Source organism: Bombina bombina, chromosome 2 (assembly GCF_027579735.1).
Source record: "Bombina bombina isolate aBomBom1 chromosome 2, aBomBom1.pri, whole genome shotgun sequence".
Taxonomy (NCBI): Eukaryota; Metazoa; Chordata; class Amphibia; order Anura; family Bombinatoridae; genus Bombina; species Bombina bombina.
The window spans coordinates 656,945,342-656,963,419 of record NC_069500.1 but is presented as its reverse complement, the minus strand read 5'-3'; positions in this window follow the sequence as shown (position 1 = coordinate 656,963,419).

Below are 18,078 nucleotides of genomic sequence, written 5' to 3'. Positions count from 1 at the left end.
TGTAACTGTGATCCTTTGTATGTAAGCCTGAATGTCTTTGTGACCAGGTTTGTGTCAGAATATGAGAATATGATCATCTATGTGTGTGTGTGTAACTCTTAGTGTGTTTTTAACCAGGTGTGTCTGAATGAATTTGATTGCCTGTGCATGTGCGTCATGGGTGAATGAGTGACTGTGCGTGTCCCTGTAAGAGTAAATGGGTATATGTGTCACTGTCTGTGTGTGACTCCGTGCTAGTCCTTGCATGTAACTGTAATCCTTTGTGTGTGAGCCTGAATGTCTTTAATACCAGGTGTTTGTCTGAATTTGTGAATTTGTCTATCTGTGAGTGTGTGATCCAGTATATGTAAGCAGCCATACCTATCCACTGCTTGACTGATCTGTTAACAAAATACAATAATTTAAAGTATCCCATACCTCAATATGCTTACTTAGTACCATACTATGGTATAGTGGTATCACAATACCATTAAAATCCACATTTTTTATTTATTTTTTATTTGCAAGCTAACATCATGGGCCACCATCTGTGGAGAATCTGGACTGACCCAGGCACAAAGAACACAGAGCATACATAGCAGTTCATTTTTATTATTAATATTTTTAGGCATAAACCCACATTAATCACAGTACTGTTCCTCAGCAGTGATGCTTCCTTACATTTCTCAGCCTGGCTGCATAACTAGCACATTTCTGTCACTTTTTTTTCTTCTAGACCTATTTTCTCTTTCACAAGTGCAGTGCTATTAGTCAGAAAGAGGCAGCACACTATGGGGTAAAGAAATGTTTTTGCTTCACCCGAGCAACTGATTTGTACTTGCCCCCTGGGCCAAAAGTTGCCTATCCTCCCCTGATTGATAGAGGAACTTTGAACCCCTAATTGAAATCTGTAGGTGGCAAATTAAATTATGTCATTGGGGATTGCTGCTGATTATAATGGAAAGTTTTTTTTCTGTCTAAATTATTGAAAACAACATACAATTGTTATTGAAAAGCAATGCATAAGCACAATAAATAGTGATGTCTTAATCCCTGTGGGTTATTTATCAAGCTCTTTATTTTCTTTGTTACTGAAAAGCGATGTATTTTTAAAGCTTTAAAATATTTTTATGTTTATGTCCAATATTTTTGCAGCTTTCTTTCATACACTATGAGGCATTTACTGAAGTTTGGTAACTTTGTTTGAAGCCATTAGAATATTTCAGGATGTTGGCATGAGGCTATACAGGATGCTTTAGAAACATATAGGTTAACTTAGCAAAGTCATGATGCCAAGCCTATTTTCTTTTCAACTGCCAAGTGTTCTCATGAATCTAGTAGCATAGTAATAGAGGTCACAACAACATAGATATAAAATATTTCCACTGGCAAATGTAATAAAAAAGCAATTCATATACATAGGTCAAGCTCTAGCCTTTATAACTCCTTTACCCTACACCCAGGAGAGGAAATGTAATGTTATAAATTAAATCACCAATGTCATAGAAGTGAAAAAGCTCATGAAACAGCCCTTTCCATTTAATCTTGAAATGCCTCAGATGAGTATATTTCGTAAAATGTTACCAGATTCATGGTTCAGATAAAACAGTAATTTTTCATTGTAATTAAAAGTGAGATTTAATTCATGAAAAGTTCAATCTTTATTGGCGGGTGTTAGGTGTTTGCATTCGATACTGTGTCAAGATTACTTTACTACCACAGATTTGTAGCCTGAATATCTATTAATTTCAGCAATTAACTAGAATGTTCTGTAGATAACATTTTTCAAATCAGTTCTATTTAGAATATACTAGGCAAAAAATGTATGTAGAGTTAACAAATATTGCATATGTAGGTATGTAAAAAAATAAAAAAAACATAAAGTATATGGGAACAAGTGTATATTTAAATCCTGGATTCAGCTGTTTTTACATCATATGTAACTAGTCACACATATATAGCTGTGTATCAATCTTCTATTTAGTTTATGATCATCACTTTCTACATATGTTAAGCTTTTGTGTAGATTTACCAAGATTTGAAACAGATGATAATTTAATAATGTAATCAGACTATGAATTCTATTGGTAAAATATGCCCAATGCACCCTTTAAATAAGTAAATTGTAAAACATTTTTATCCTCATTTACAAATATGTCAGAATAGAAGATGTGTAATCTACCTGTTGCCCCCACACCACCTGGAAAAAGGAGGCTCCAACTTGTCACTTATTTCAGTAATGAAGTGCAATTTATCCTAATGGGGGTGCAATTTTCCTGTATTGGTAACTGGTCAAATCCTTTGGAGTTGGTGATTTTCTAATTATTACGCAGGTCCGATACTATTTGAATTACAGATTTTGGCAAAAAATGCTGAGACTTGCTTAGCCTATTCGGACAGACATACGATCTAACAGTCTGACTAATTACAAGGTAAGAATTAGTTTCATTTTTGTGAAGTATCAAACTAGCTTACTGTAAATATTAATGCTGATGTAATTTGCCTTTCACGCGTGTTACAAGTTGAAAGTAAAAAGTCTGTGGGAGCAAAACTTGAGTGCTAACCAAAAGACTTTGAATATTGTGACCGTGTTAACTTATTCTACGCCTTAGACTTCAATGGGGAGCACAGAAGAAAAAAAACACATTGTTTGCATGCTAAACCGACAGGAGTTGAGAATATTTCACATTCCAATGTTTTTAATAATACAGAAATGTTTTATTTGTATTGTAAATATATATTACTATATATATATATCTGTATATACCTATACCTGTATATCTATTACTATAAATATATATTATTATTATCTGTTATTTGTAGAGCGCCCACAGATTCTGCAGCCCTATATATAGCTATATAGTATAGATATATATTTTATATTAAAGGGACAGTTTGCCTAAAACCTTTCTCCCCTTTAGTTTGTTCCTAATGATCCATTTTACCTCCTGGAGTTTATTAAATTGTTTATAAGTAGCTCCTTTACCCTTATTTTGGCATTTCAAATAGTTGAATTAGCCTGTGGCATCTATACCTATACTGCAAGTTTCTGATCTTAAGTCCAGGATCTTAACAGGCAATGTAAACACAGCCACCAGAAGAAATTACACTCCTGGTGGGGTGTAGAAGAGATAACTAATGAAATTATATTTTTCAATTGTTCTCTTTAAGAATTGGGCTTTGGTTTACAAACAGATATAAGTTAAGGAAGCAAGTGTGTGTACACAAAGGGATAACATAATGAAATATAATTTTACCTGCAAGCTCAACCCATTGTAATAGGCTGTGGTTTAAAAGCACAAAACCAGCAATTTCATTTACACAAATAAACCTGAAATTTCTTATACATTCAATAATCAGCTGGTATAACAAGTCGTTGGAAATAGATTAAGGGAAAAGCAATTTTAATGTATACTGTCCCTTTAACATTAACATGATGTAATTTGCATCTTGCATTTATTTAAATCTTTATTCTCCCCCATGGACTTCAATGGAGAGAGCAGAAGAAAAAAAACTAATAATTATCGCTCGCACTAACACGACAAGAGTTATGAATATTTCACATTCCAATCTTTTTCACATACAGATTTTTTTTATTGCAAATATATATTCCTATATATATATATGTATATACCTATACCTGTATATCTATTCCTATAGATATATACATATAGATATCTATTTCACATTACAATAACATGATATAATTTGCATCTTGCATTTATTTAAAATCAAACGCCTAGATTTAGAGTTTTGCGGCCAAAGGGGTGCGTTAGCTATGCATGGTTTTTTTCCCCCGCACCTTTTAAATACCGCTGGTATTTAGAGTTCACAGAATGGCTGGGTTTTCAGTGCGTTAGGCTCCAAAAAGGGAGCGTAGAGCATAATTTAACGCCACTGCAACTCCCCCGCACCTTTTAAACAACGCTGGTATTTAGAGTTGTCTGAAGGGCTGCGATAGGCTCCAAAAAGGGAGTGTACAGGCATATTTACCGCCACTGCAACTCTAAATACCAGCGTTGCTTACGGACGCGGCCAGCTTCAAAAACGTGCTTGTGCACGATTCCCCCATAGGAAACAATGGGGCAGTTTGAGCTGAAAAAAACCTAACACCTGCAAAAAAGCAGCGTTCAGCTCCTAACGCAGCCCCATTGTTTCCTATGGGGAAACACTTCCTAAGTCTGCACCTAACACCCTAACATGAACCCCGAGTCTAAACACCCCTAACCTTACACTTATTAACCCCTAATCTGCCGCCCCCGCTATCGCTGACCCCTGTATATTATTATTAACCCCAAATCTGCCGCCCCGTACACCGACGCAACTACGTTATCCCTATGTACCCCTAATCTGCTGCCCCTAACACCGCCGACCCCTATATTATATTTATTAACCCCTAATCTGCCGCCCCCAATGTCGCCACCACCTACCTACAATTATTAACCCCTAATCTGCCGACCGGACCTCACCGCTACTCTAATAAATGTATTAACCCCTAATCCGCCTCACTCCCGCCTCAAAAACCCTATAATAAATAGTATTAACCCCTAATCTGCCCTCCCTAACATCGCCGACACCTAACTTTAAGTATTAACCCCTAATCTGCCTAACGGACCTCACCGCTACTCTAATAAATGTATTAACCCCTAAAGCTAAGTCTAACCCTAACAACCCCCTAAGTTAAATATAATTTAAATCTAACGAAATAAAATAAATCTTATTAAATAAATTATTCCTATTTAAATCTAAATACTTACCTGTAAAATAAACCCTAATATAGCTACAATATAAATAATAATTATATTGTAGCTATTTTAGGATTAATATTTATTTTACAGGCAACTTTGTATTTATTTTAACCAGGTACAATAGCTATTAAATAGTTAATAAATATTTAATAGTTACCTAGTTAAAATAATTACATAATTACCTGTAAAATAAATCCTAACCTAAGTTACAATTAAACCTAACACTACACTATCAATAAATTAATTAAATAAACTACCTACAATTATCTAAAATTAAATCAACTAAACTAAATTACAAAAAAACCAAACACTAAATTACAAAAACAAACAAACACTAAATTACAAAAAATAAAAAAAGATTACAAGAATTTTAAACTAATTACACCTACTCTAAGCCCCCTAAAAAAATAACAAAGCCCCCCAAAATAAAAAAATGCCGTACCCTATTCTAAAATAAAAATTAAACAGCTCTTTTACCTTATCAGCCCTTAAAAGGGCCTTTTGCGGGGCATGCCCCAAAGAAAACAGCTCTTTTGCCTGTAAAAAAACATACAATACCCACCCCAACATTACAACCCACCACCCACATACCCCTAATCTAACCCAAACCCCCCTTAAAAAACCTAAAACTAAGCCCCTGAAGATCTTCCTACCTTGTCTTCACCACGCCGGGTATCACCGATCCGTCCAGAAGAGGGTCCGAAATCTTCATCCTATCCGGAAAGAAGAGGTCCAGAAGAGGGTCCGAAGTCTTCATCCTATTCGGCAAGAAAAGGAGATCCGGACCGGCAAACATCTTCATCCAAGCGGCATCTTCTATCTTCTTCCATCCGGCGTGGAGCGGGACCATCTTGAAGCAGCTGACGTGGATCCATCCTCTTCTAATGACGTCCTAAGTCCGAATGAAGGTTCCTTTAAATGACGTCATCCAAGATGGCGTCCCTCGAATTCCGATTGACTGATAGGATTCTATCAGCCAATCGGAATTAAGGTAGAAAAAATCTGATTAGCTGATTGAATCAGCCAATCAGATTCAAGTTCAATCGGATTGGCTGATCCAATCAGCCAATCAGATTGAGCTCGCATTCTATTGGCTGTTCCGATCAGTGGAAGAATACAGAAGATGCCGCTTGGATGAAGATGTTTGCCAGTCCGCATCTCCTCTTCTTGCCGGATAGGATGAAAACTTCGGACCCTCTTCTGGACCTCTTCTTTCCGGATAGGATGAAGACTTCGGACCCTCTTCTGGACGGATCGGTGATACCCGGCGTGGTGAAGACAAGGTAGGAAGATCTTCAGGGGCTTAGTGTTAGGTTTTTTAAGGGGGGTTTGGGTTAGATTAGGGGTATGTGGGTGGTGGGTTGTAATGTTGGGGGGGGTATTGTATGTTTATTTAAATGCAAAAGAGCTGTTTTCTTTGGGGCATGCCCCGCAAAAGGCCATTTTAAGGGCTGGTAAAGTAAAAGAGCTGTTTAATTTTTATTTTAGAATAGGGTAGGGCATTTTTTTATTTTGGGGGGCTTTGTTATTTTTTTAAGAGGCTTAGAGTAGGTGTAATTAGTTTAAAATTCTTGTAATCTTTTTTTATTTTTTGTAATTTAGTGTTTGTTTTTTGTAATTTAGTGTTTTTTTTTTTTGTAATTTAGTTTAGCTGATTTAATTGTAGATAATTGTAGGTAGTTTATTTAATTAATGTATTGATAGTGTAGTGTTAGGTTTAATTGTAACTTAGGTTAGGATTTATTTTACAGGTAATTTTGTAATTATTTTAACTAGGTAACTATTAAATAGTTATTAACTATTTAATAGCATATTGTACCTGGTTAAAATAAATACAAAGTTGCCTGTAAAATAAATATTAATCCTAAAATAGCTACAATATAATTATTATTTATATTGTAGCTATATTAGGGTTTATTTTACAGGTAAGTATTTAGATTTAAATAGGAATAATTTATTTAATAAGATTTATTTTATTTTGTTAGATTTAAATTATATTTAATTTAGGGGGGTGTTAGGGTTAGGGTTAGACTTAGCTTTAGGGTAGCGGTGAGGTCCGGTCGGCAGATTAGGGGTTAATACTTGAAGTTAGGTGTCGGCAATGTTAGGGAGGGCAGATTAGGGGTTAATACTATTTATTATAGGGTTTTTGAGGCAGGAGTGAGGCGGATTAGGGGTTAATACATTTATTAGAGTAGCGGTGAGGTCCGGTCAGCAGATTAGGGGTTAATAATTGTAGGTAGGTAGCGGCGACGTTGGAGGGGGCAGATTAGGGGGTAATAAATATTATGTAGGGGTTGGCGATGTTAGGGGCAGCAGATTAGGGGTACATAGGGATAATGTAGGTTGCGGCGGTGTGTGGTCGGCAGATTAGGAGTTAAAAAAAATTAATAGAGTGGCCGCGATGTGGGGGGGACCTCGGTTTAGGGGTACATAGGTAGTTTATGGGTGTTAGTGTACTTTAGAGCATAGTAGTTAAGAGCTTTATGAACTGGCGTTAGCCCAGAAAGCTCTTAACTCCTGGTTTTTTTCTGTGGCTGGAGTCTTGTCGTTAGATTTCTAACGCTCACTTCAGCCAAGACTCAAAATACCGGCGTTAGAAAGATCCCATTGAAAAGATAGGATACGCAATTGATGTAAGGGGATCTGCGGTATGGAAAAGTCGAGTCTGGAAAGTGAGCGTTAGACCCTTACCTACAAGACTCTAAATACCAGCGGTAGACCAAAATCAGCGTTAGGACCCCCTAACGCTGGTTTTGACGGCTAACGCAGAACTCTAAATCTAGGCGCTAATTTTTATAAAAGGCAACATTAAAAGTGGAGTGCTATTTAGCACTTTTGCTTGAGCATAATCTTTGCTAGAAGTGAGCTTTTGGCTCGTCAGTAGTGATGTTGTGAATTGTTCGCCGGCGAATAGTTCCCGGCAAACATAGCTTGTCCGCGTTCGCAGCGGTGGGCAAACATATGCTATGTTCGATCCCCCCCTATTCGTCATCATTGAGCAAACTTTGACCCTGTATCTCACAGTCTGCAGACACATTTCAGCCAATCAGCAGCAGGCACTCCCTCCCAGACCCTCCCAGCTCCTGAACAGCAGCCATTTTAGATTCATTATGATCCTGCATTCATAGTGAGAGGAGGGATAGTGTAGCTGCTGATGATTTTATAGGGAAATTGATAGCTACGCTAGTGTATTCAGTGTCCACTACAGTCCTGAAGGACTCATCTGATCTCTGCTGTAAGGACAGCACCCCAAAAAGCCCTTTTTAGGGCTAGAACATCAGTCTTTTTTTTTTGCCTGTGTAATTTTGACTGTGAAACATCAGTCTGCTTGTGTAATCTAATTGCAGTTGCCTGCTTGCAGTGCCACCACTCATATCTGTTGTAACAGTAGTGTAAATTTAAAAAAAAAACTTTTTTGACTGTGAAACATCAGTCTGCTAGTGTAATCTAATAGCAGTTGCCTGCCAGCGTGTGTGCCAGGCCCACTTGCCAACTAGTGCCACCACTCATATCTGTTGTAACAGTAGTGTAAATTAAAAAAAAAAAAACTTTTTTGACTGTGAAACATCAGTCTGCTAGTGTAATCTAATTGCAGTTGCCTGCCTGCAAGCGTGTGTGCCAGGCCCACTTGCTAAGTGCCACCACTCATATCTGTTGTAACAGTAGTGTAAATTTTTAAAAAAAAAAAACTTTTTTGACTGTGAAACATGAGCCTGCTAGTGTAATATAATTGCAGTTGCCTGCCTGCCTGCCAGCCAGCGTGTGTGCCAGGCCAACTTGCCAACTAGTGCCACCACTCATATCTGTTGTAACAGTAGTGTAAATTTAAAAAAAAAAAACTTTTTTGACTGTGAAACATCAGTCTGCTAGTGTAATCTAATTGCAGTTGCCTGCCTGCCTGCCAGCGTGTGTGCCAGGCCCACTTGCCAACTAGTGCCACCACTCATATCTGTTGTAACAGTAGTGTAAATTTTTTTTAAAAAAACTTTTTTGACTGTGAAACATCAGTCTGCTAGTGTAATCTAATTGCAGTTGCCTGCCTGCCTGCCAGCGTGTGTGCCAGGCCCACTTGCCAACTAGTACAACCACTCATATCTGTTGTAACAGTAGTGTAAATTTAAAAAAAAAAACTTTTTTGACTGTGAAAAATCAGTCTGCTAGTGTAATCTAATTGTAGTTGCCTGCCTGCCAGCGTGTGTGCCAGGCCCACTTGCCAACTAGTGTCACCACTCATATCTGTTGTAACAGTAGTGTAATTTAAAAAAAAAAAAAACTTTTTTGACTGTGAAACATCAGTCTGCTAGTGTAATCTAATTGCAGTTGCCTGCCTGCCACCGTGTGTGCCAGGCCCACTTGCCAACTAGTGCCACCACTCATATCTGTTTTAACAGTAGTGTAAATTTAAAAAAAAAACTTTTTTGACTGTGAAACATCAGTCTGCTAGTGTAATCTAATTGCAGTTGCCTGCCTGCCAGCGTGTGTGCCAGGCCCACTTGCCAACTAGTGCCACCACTCATATCTGTTGTAACAGTAGTGTAAATTTTAAAAAAAAACTTTTTTGACTGTGAAACATCAGTCTGCTAGTGTAATCTAATTGCATTTTCCTGCGTGCCAGCGTGTGTGCCAGGCCCACTTGCCAACTAGTGCCACCACTCATATCTGTTGTAACAGTAGTGTAAATTTTGTAAAAAAAAAACTTTTTTGACTGTGAAACATCAGTCTGCTTGTGTAATCTAATTGCAGTTGCCTGCTTGCCAGCATGTGTGCCAGGCTCACAGCATATACTGTGCCCACTTGCCCAGTGCCACCACTCATATCTTGTTTAATAGTAGTGTAAGTGTACATTAAAAAAAACAAAAACTTTTTTGACTGTGAAACATCAGTCTGCTTTTTTGTGTCAGGCTCACAGCATATACTGTGCCCACTTGCCCAGTGCCACCACTCACATCTTGTTTAATAGTAGTGTAAGTGTACATTTAAAAAAAAAAACTTTTTGGATTGTGAAACATTAGTCTGCTTTTTTGTGTCAGGCTCACAGCGTATAGTGTGCCCACTTGCCCAGTGCCACCACACATATCTTGTTTAATAGTAGTGTAAGTGTACATTTAAAAAAAAATGACAGGCAGAGGCAGGCCACCCCGCAGGTGTCATCGTGGTCATGGTGCTGTGATTCCCTTTGACCCTACAATAATGCCCAGTGTTCAGAGGCCACGTACCATAAACGCAAAAAGTTCTGAGGAGGACCTAGTTGACTGGCTAACACAGGACACCCAATCTTCTACAGCTTCCGCTTGGAACCTTGACGCACCATCCACCTCCAGCTTAGCTTCGGGCACCTCCAAGTGACCACTCGCCCGCCTGCCGCCACCACCAACACTAGCACCACTGCCGCTTCACTTGATCTGTCAGAGGAGTTATTGACACATCAGTTTGAAGAAATGAGTGATGCGCAACCATCATTGACAGAGGATGTAGATAACAGTGATATGTCTAAGTCAGGCAGCATTACAGACATGGACGTATGGTGTGATGATGATGATGTTGTACCCGCTGCTGCTTCCTTTGTTGATTTGTCAGATACAAGTGAAGCGGTTGATGATGATGCGTCCGTGGATGTCACGTGGGTGCTCGCTAGAAGAGAAGAAGAAGAGGGTGACAGTTCAGATGGGGAGACAGAGAGGAGGAGGAGGAGGAGGAGGAGGAGACGAGTTGGAAGCAGGGGGAGGTCATCGCAAGGAGCTAGTGGCACAGTCAGACAGCATGCATCAGCACCCAGGGTCAGCCAGACAGCAAGCCAATCAACGCATGCTGTTACCACCACCAGAATGCCATCATCGCAGAGCTCAGCAGTGTGGCATTTTTTTTTGTGTGTCTGCCTCTGACAACAGCGATGCCATTTGCAACCTGTGCCAAAAGAAACTGAGTCGTGGGAAGTCCAACACCCACCTACGTACAACTGCATTGCAAAGGTACATGATCTCACATCACAAACGCCGATGGGATGAACACATGAGTAGAAGCAGCACAAAAACTCAAAGCCGCCATCCTCCTCCTGGTCCAGCATCTTCAGCCACGTCAACTACTGCTGTCCTCCTTGCCCCCTCTCAACCATCCGCCACTCCGTCTCTCTTCCATAGCAGTTCCTGCTCATCTGCCCACAGTCAGGTGTCTGTCAAGGACATGTTTGAGGGTAAGAAGCCAATGTCACAAAGTCACCCCCTTGCCCGGCATCTGACAGCTGGCTTGTCTGAACTCTTAGCCCACCAGCTTTTACCATACAAGCTGGTGGAGTCTGAGGCGTTCCAAAAATTTGTAGCTATTGGGACACTGCAGTGGAAGGTACCCGGCCGAAATTTCTTTGCACAAAAGGCAATCCCCAACCTGTACTCAATTGTGCAAAAGGAAGTAATGGCATATCTGGCACACAGTGTTGGGGCAAGGGTCCATCTGACCACTGATACCTGGTCTGCAAAGCATGGTCAGGGCAGGTATATCACCTACACTGCGCATTGGGTAAACCTGCTGATGGCTGCCAAGCATGGAAAGCGTGGCTCTGCAGAGGAGTTGGTGACACCGCCACGACTTGCAGGCAGGCCTGCTGCCACCTCCTCTACTCCTCCTACTCCATCCTCTTCCATAACCTCCTTGTCTGCAACCTCCTTGTCCACAATCTCTAGTTGTCTGCAAGCATGTGTGTCAGGCCTACAGCGTCTACTCTGCCAACTTCTGCAAGTGCACAGTGCCACTCATATCTTTTGTCACAGTAGCTTGCACGCATAGTACCACTAATCGAAAAAAAAATGACAGGCATAGGCAGGCCACCCCGCAGGGGCCGTCGTGGTCCTGGTGCTGTGATTCCCTTTGGCCCTAGAATAATGCCCAGTGTGTCACTGTGAAGCGGGCATAACCCTTACACTACCTGATCGATACAACATCATACCTGATGTTTTAAAGCACGTTATTCCAAACAATTTAGGAATGTTAGGTGATTTATGCCCTTTATGGATTAAAACCAGACTCTGCATCAACCATGCAATTTTCCATGGGAGTTTTGCCATGGATCCCCCTCTGGCATGCCACAGTCCAGGTGTTAGTCCCCTTGAAACAACTTTTCCATCACTATTGTGGCCAGAAAGAGTCCCTGTGGGTTTTAAAATTCGCCTGCCTATTGAAGTCTATGGCGGTTCGCCCATTCGCAAACTTTTGTGGAAATTCGCGTTTGCCATTTGCGAACGGAAAATTTTATGTTCGCGACATCACTACTCATCAGGTAACGCTCATATTACAAGTTCAAAGTTAAACTTTTGCGTTAGAGCAAAACCTAACGAGCACTAACTAAAGGACTATAAAGATCGCTACCCTGTTAACTTATTCTCCCTCATAGACATCAATGGTGAGGGCAGAAGAAAAAAAACTAACAATTATCTATTTTACATTAACATTATCAGATATGCAGTATATAGAAATATAAATTTAATAATAAAAATAGCATTTTTTCTAAGTGAAAAACATAGGAATGTAAAACACGCTTAGTTTTTTACGCTTTAGGTCTAACGTGGTGTCCGGTTAGTGCACATGAAGAATTAGTAATCCTAAAGCGTGTTCTTAAAATATTAAGTATAAAATATAAAAAAATATTAAGAATAATTATTAAAAAAAATATTATACATACTGTAAAAAAATCTAAATAATCCATAGAATATATATAATATAATAAGGCTTATTCAGGAAATTTGGGTAGCGTAATACCCAAGCTGGAGAAGTTTGAGAAATTTATATTCCATAAAACTATCTGTTTGGGGCACCCCCACCAAATAAGCAGGTAAACTCCCACCTGTCCACATCCCCTTCAACACAGAGGTGAAATATTGTTGTTTATTTTAAATATTCTAAGTGGAACATAGTACCAATGACTAAGGAGCTTATAGTATGTTTCGAACAGGGTAATACAATGAATAGCCTTTTTAGTAAGTCGCACAACTGGATTTTACGCTCGTCGGGTTAGTGTGACTAAAAGGTAGTGCATTGAAAAAAATTGCACTAAATACAACATAAATACATTGAAATTTAAAGTTACACTCATATAAACATGATCTAATGAAAATAAATAAAATAAAGGTGATTGGCTGATCCAATCAGCCAATAGGATTGACCTTGCATTCTATTGGCTGTTCCAATCAGCCAAAAGAATGCGAGGTCAATTCTATTGGCTGATAGCATAGGCCAATAGGATTTTTCCTACCTTAATTCCGATTGGCTGATAGGATTCTATCAGCCAATCGGAATTCAAGGGGCGCCATCTTGGATGACGTCATTTAAAGGAACTTTCATTCTTCTTAAGGACTTCGTTTGAAGAGGATGCTCCTCGTCGGATGGATTGAAGATGGACCCGCTCCGGAAGGATGAAGATAGAAGATGCAGCCTGGATGAAGCCTTCTGCCATCTGGAGAACCTCTTCTGCCTCGATCGGATGAAGACTTCGGACCCTCTGGAGCAGGGGTCGCCAACCTTTCGGACCTCAGGGACCACTAAACTGACACTTTTGAATCCCGTGGACCACTAACATAATTTTTTTTAAAAAAGGAACAAGCCTCTATAATTTGTGTATGTATGTATATATATATATATATATATATATATATATATATATATATATATATATATACACACACACATATACATACACATAATGTACATAACTAGTAAAACCATAGCTAAGTTTACATTATGTATATATTTACACATTTTTAAGACTTTTTTTTTGGAATGAACTAATTGAATGACTGAACTGAGAGAATACTTTCACATGACAGATGAAGTGTGAATGCCAACTTTTGAGCTGGAAACAGAGAGGCAGAAAGCGTGAAAAAAAGAATTATGTTTAAAAGATCCACAAGACCTCCAAGTTACCTCCCCAGTTAGGAATTATTCAAAACTACTTATGATCATGGATAGACATTGGAGTAATAAATTAAGTTTATATCAGAAAGCTCTCAATATGGATGTGAGCTAACCATGACTGATGTTACTGGCAATTACTATAATACTGGTGGGATATGGTTGATCTGCTGGATAACAATTACTGGAATTCAGGTGGAATAAAATGATTATAATGAAAAATAATTAATATTTAATAAAAATAAAAAAAAGATGGAGGGGAGGAAGACTAACAGTGATGTAGGTCCATCTGAAGGAATTAGGAAAGCTACTACAAAGTGACAGGTAAAGGGAAGAAAATGAATGAAATAAGATAAAACATGTTTTAAGATTTTCTTTTTTTTTTAACATACTTTAATTCCAGTAATTCAAGCCAAGACTATACCAACCTTTGTTGGCTTTAGAATGGAAGCATCCTCCTCTGAGCAGCGCACCGGACGGGAGGCGTTAAAAATACAATCTAGCTACGCAAGTTGCGCAGTACTATGCAACGTGCGTAGGGAGATTGTAATTTACCATCAGAGGAGATTAATTTTTGCTTGATGGTGTCAAGGACCACCAACATCTTCTCATGGACCACCAGTGGTCCATGGACCACTGGTTGGCGACCGATGCTCTGGAGGACCACTTGTGCCCAGCTGGGTGAAGATGGCTCAAGGTAGGGTGATCTTCAAGGGGTTAGTGTTAGTTTTTTTAAGGGGGATTGGGTGGGTTTTAGAGTAGGGTTGGGTGTGTGGGTGGTGGGTTGTAATGTTGGGGGGGTATTGTATTTTTATTTTACAGGTAAAAGAGCTGATTACTTTGGGGAAATTCCCTGCAAAAGGCCCTTTTAAGGGCTATTTGTAATTTAGTATAGGGTAGGGAAATTTTATTATTTTGGGGGGCTTTTTATTTTATTAGGGGGATTAGAGTAGGTGTAATTAGTTTAAAATTCTTGTAATTCTTTTTTTATTTTCTGTAATTTAGTGTTTATTTTTTTTTCCGTAATTTAGTTTATTTAATTTAATTGTAATTAATTGTAGGTAGTTTAGGTAATTAGTTTAATGATAGTGTAGTGTTAGGTGTAATTGTAACTTAGGTTAGGGTTTATTTTACAGGTAATTTTGTACTTATTTTAGCTAGGTAGTTATTAAATAGTTAATAACTATTTAATAACTATTCTACCTAGTTAAAATAAATACAAAGTTGCCTGTAAATTAAATATAAATCCTAAGATAGCTACAATGTAACTATTAGTTATATTGTAGGTAGCTTATGGTTTATTTTATCGGTAAGTATTTAGTTTTAAATAGGATTAATTTATTTAATTATGTTAAATTAATTTAGTTTAATTTAAATAATATTTAAGTTAGGGGGGTGTTAGGGTTAAACTTAGGTTTAGGGGTTAATAACTTTATTATAGTGGCGACGACGTTGGAGGCGGCAGATTAGGGGTTAATAAATTTAATATAGTTGCGGCGACATTGGGGGGGCAGATTAGGGGTTAATAAATATAATGTAGGGTTCGGCGATGTTAGGGGCAGCAGATTAGGGGTTCATTAGTATAATGTAGGTGGCGGCGGAGTCCGGAGCAGCAGATTAGGGGTTAATAGTATAATGCAGGTGGCGACGATGTCTGGGGTGGCAGATTAAGGGTTAATAAGTGTAAGATTAGGGGTGTTTAGACTCGGGGTTCATGTTAGGGTGTTAGGTGCAGACATAACTTTTATTTCCCCATAGGAAACAATGGGGCTGCGTTAGGAGCTGAACGCTGCTTTTTTGCAGGTGTTAGTTTTTTTTCAGCCAGCTCAGCCCCATTGTTTCCTATGGAGAAATCGTGCACAAGCACGTTTTGACAGCTTATTGCTACCGTAAGCAACGCTGGTATCGAGGTGAGATGTGGAGCTAAATTTTGCTCAACTCTTACTTTTCTGAGGCTAACGCTAGCTTAAAGAAAACTTGTAATACCAGCGTTGGCTTAAGGGAGCGGTAACAAAAACTCGTGATCTAGCCGCTTGTTTTTAACATATCATTTTGAAACATCACCTAATATATGCACCACTGTACTAAGAGTGGTTTCTACTAAATTCTGAATAGAAGGAGCACAGGATCAACAACATAATTTTCACTAATAGGGAGAATTTGTTCCCCAAAGCGGATAATATACCTCATATCATTGAGGTATAATAAGGTGAGCAGCATTTGATTCACAAATCATTTGTACTAAGGATTTCTACACTATAGAGATTTTTTTTCATTTTCTTCACATGTATGTTTGGACTTTTTCATTTTGAAGCACATTTCTACCACAAGCTTTTTTTTTTTTAAATACTTTATCATTGTTGAGACAAAGTAAACTTAGTTAAGTTTCACAAGACATTTCAACATTAAACATCTCTTACAAAGAAATTCCAAACCACAGTTCCCCTGTGGATACAACTTGCTGGACTAAAACGAGTATTTTTCACAGGACTGTCCAACTGGGCAAAAACTTACAATGAGATTCAAGAACACAATTCACATAGATATACGGTTGCTGAACCTTGATTGTGTATGTCTCTTTTTCCAATTTACATCTTGTACCTGTAACCCCTACTTTAACATCTCTGAGGACCAGGCAGTCCATTGGTTCACTATAATCCTGGACAGCCCAAATCCTCCCTTCTGGGAGTCAGGGGGTATCAACTAGTGCAGAGGTGTCGGCGTCAGGGCGGGGATCCAAGGGCAAAGGTCTAGAGTCTCTAGAGGACTATCCCTCAAGAGTGAGTTGGTTGTTCAATGGCAGTATGGAATGGTTGGGCAAACCTAGGAAACAAGTATCTACAGTGCACTGCCAGCTAGTTGTCCCTGTGTTATAAAACCTCAGATATAGAGCTCCCCACCCCCACCCCTTCTGGGAGCCGGTTTGTGTGTATGGTCCCTGGGGTGCCACCAGCTATTCGTCCAAGTCTCTATGTGTTATAGCACCTGACTATTGGATTATGTGTTCTGGACAAGCGTCCATTCCCCCCTCAACTGTGCACTGAGTATATAATCAGTGTTTCTAATTGTGTAAAGGATCTGTAGCTGTTGCGTCAGATTCAGCGTACTTATGTACGTTTTCCCATTTTTTCATGAATTGTGCTGTCCTACCCTGGATGTCCCCTAGGGTGTTGGCCTGCTCATTTACTATTTGTTGGTAGAGTTCCCTTTTGAGTTGTGTGATGGTTCCAGAACTGAAGGTCCACTTTATGTAGAACCTGGGGGACCATTTGGAAGAGGTACAACAGTTTGGGGAAAAGGATCATCTTAATTAACCCTATTCTACTGGAAATATTTAGGGGAAGTTTGGCCCAGCATGCAATCAAGTCCCTTGTATCTTTCCTTAGCGGGGTGTAGTTGGCCTCATACCAATTATTAGGGTCTACTGATAATGTTATTCCTAGATATTTAAATGTATTACCTACTGTTCTAAAGTCATATGGTAGGTGTTCTGTATTAACTCGCAGAGTCAGCCATACTAGCTCTTTTTTATCAGTGTTTATTTTATAGCCAGATATTGCAGCAAAATTTTCAATAATAGTATTGTTTTGCCTATGTTTTCTTTTGGATTTTCGATGTATAGTACCATGTCATCTGCAAAAAGGGATAGGTGTTTTGTTTCTTTGCCTATTGTGAGGCCCACCGTCGCTTTCCTAAGTTTAATGGCTAGAGGCTCCAAGGCCAAATCAAAAAAGAGGGGTGACAGAGGGCAGCCCTGTATCGTGCCTCTTTCTAGGGCAAAGGGTTGGGAGGGTACTCTATTGACCAGGATTGATGCTTGTGGCATGGTATACAGAGATTTTAAAGTATGCAAATAGTTCCCTTCAATCCCGAATTGCGCCAGGGTGGAAAAGAGGTGATGCCAGAAAACCTTATCAAAGACCTTTTCAGCATCCACTAAAAGGACGCAGACCTCCAGGGGTTATGTTTCTGCCCTATATTCCCTACATCTCCAATAATGTGTTAACACGAACTGTAGTGTGCGAATATTGGTGACCGCCAATCTACCCTTGACTAACCCTGTTTAGTCCATGTGTATAAGGGAGGGGAGGACCCCCGCCAATCTATTGGCCAGGAGCTTGGTGAAGAGCTTGTAGTCCGCATTCATCAAAGAGATCGGGCAGTAGAAGGCTGGGTTAAGTGGGTCTCTGCCCGGTTTAGGAATTAAGCAAACATTTGCTTCTGTAAACCTTTGTGACATTGTGAATTTGCCCATTAGGATTCCATTGAAAATCGTCGATAGTGTGTCTGAAATTTTGTGTTTGAGAATTTTATAAAATTCAGATGGTAGGCCATCTGGCCCAGGCGTTTTCTCTAGCGGTAGGTTTCCTATTATTTTAATTATCTCTGGGGACGCTATTGGTGCATTTAGCTTCAGTCGCTGCTCGTTTGTTAGTGTGGGTAAGTCTAG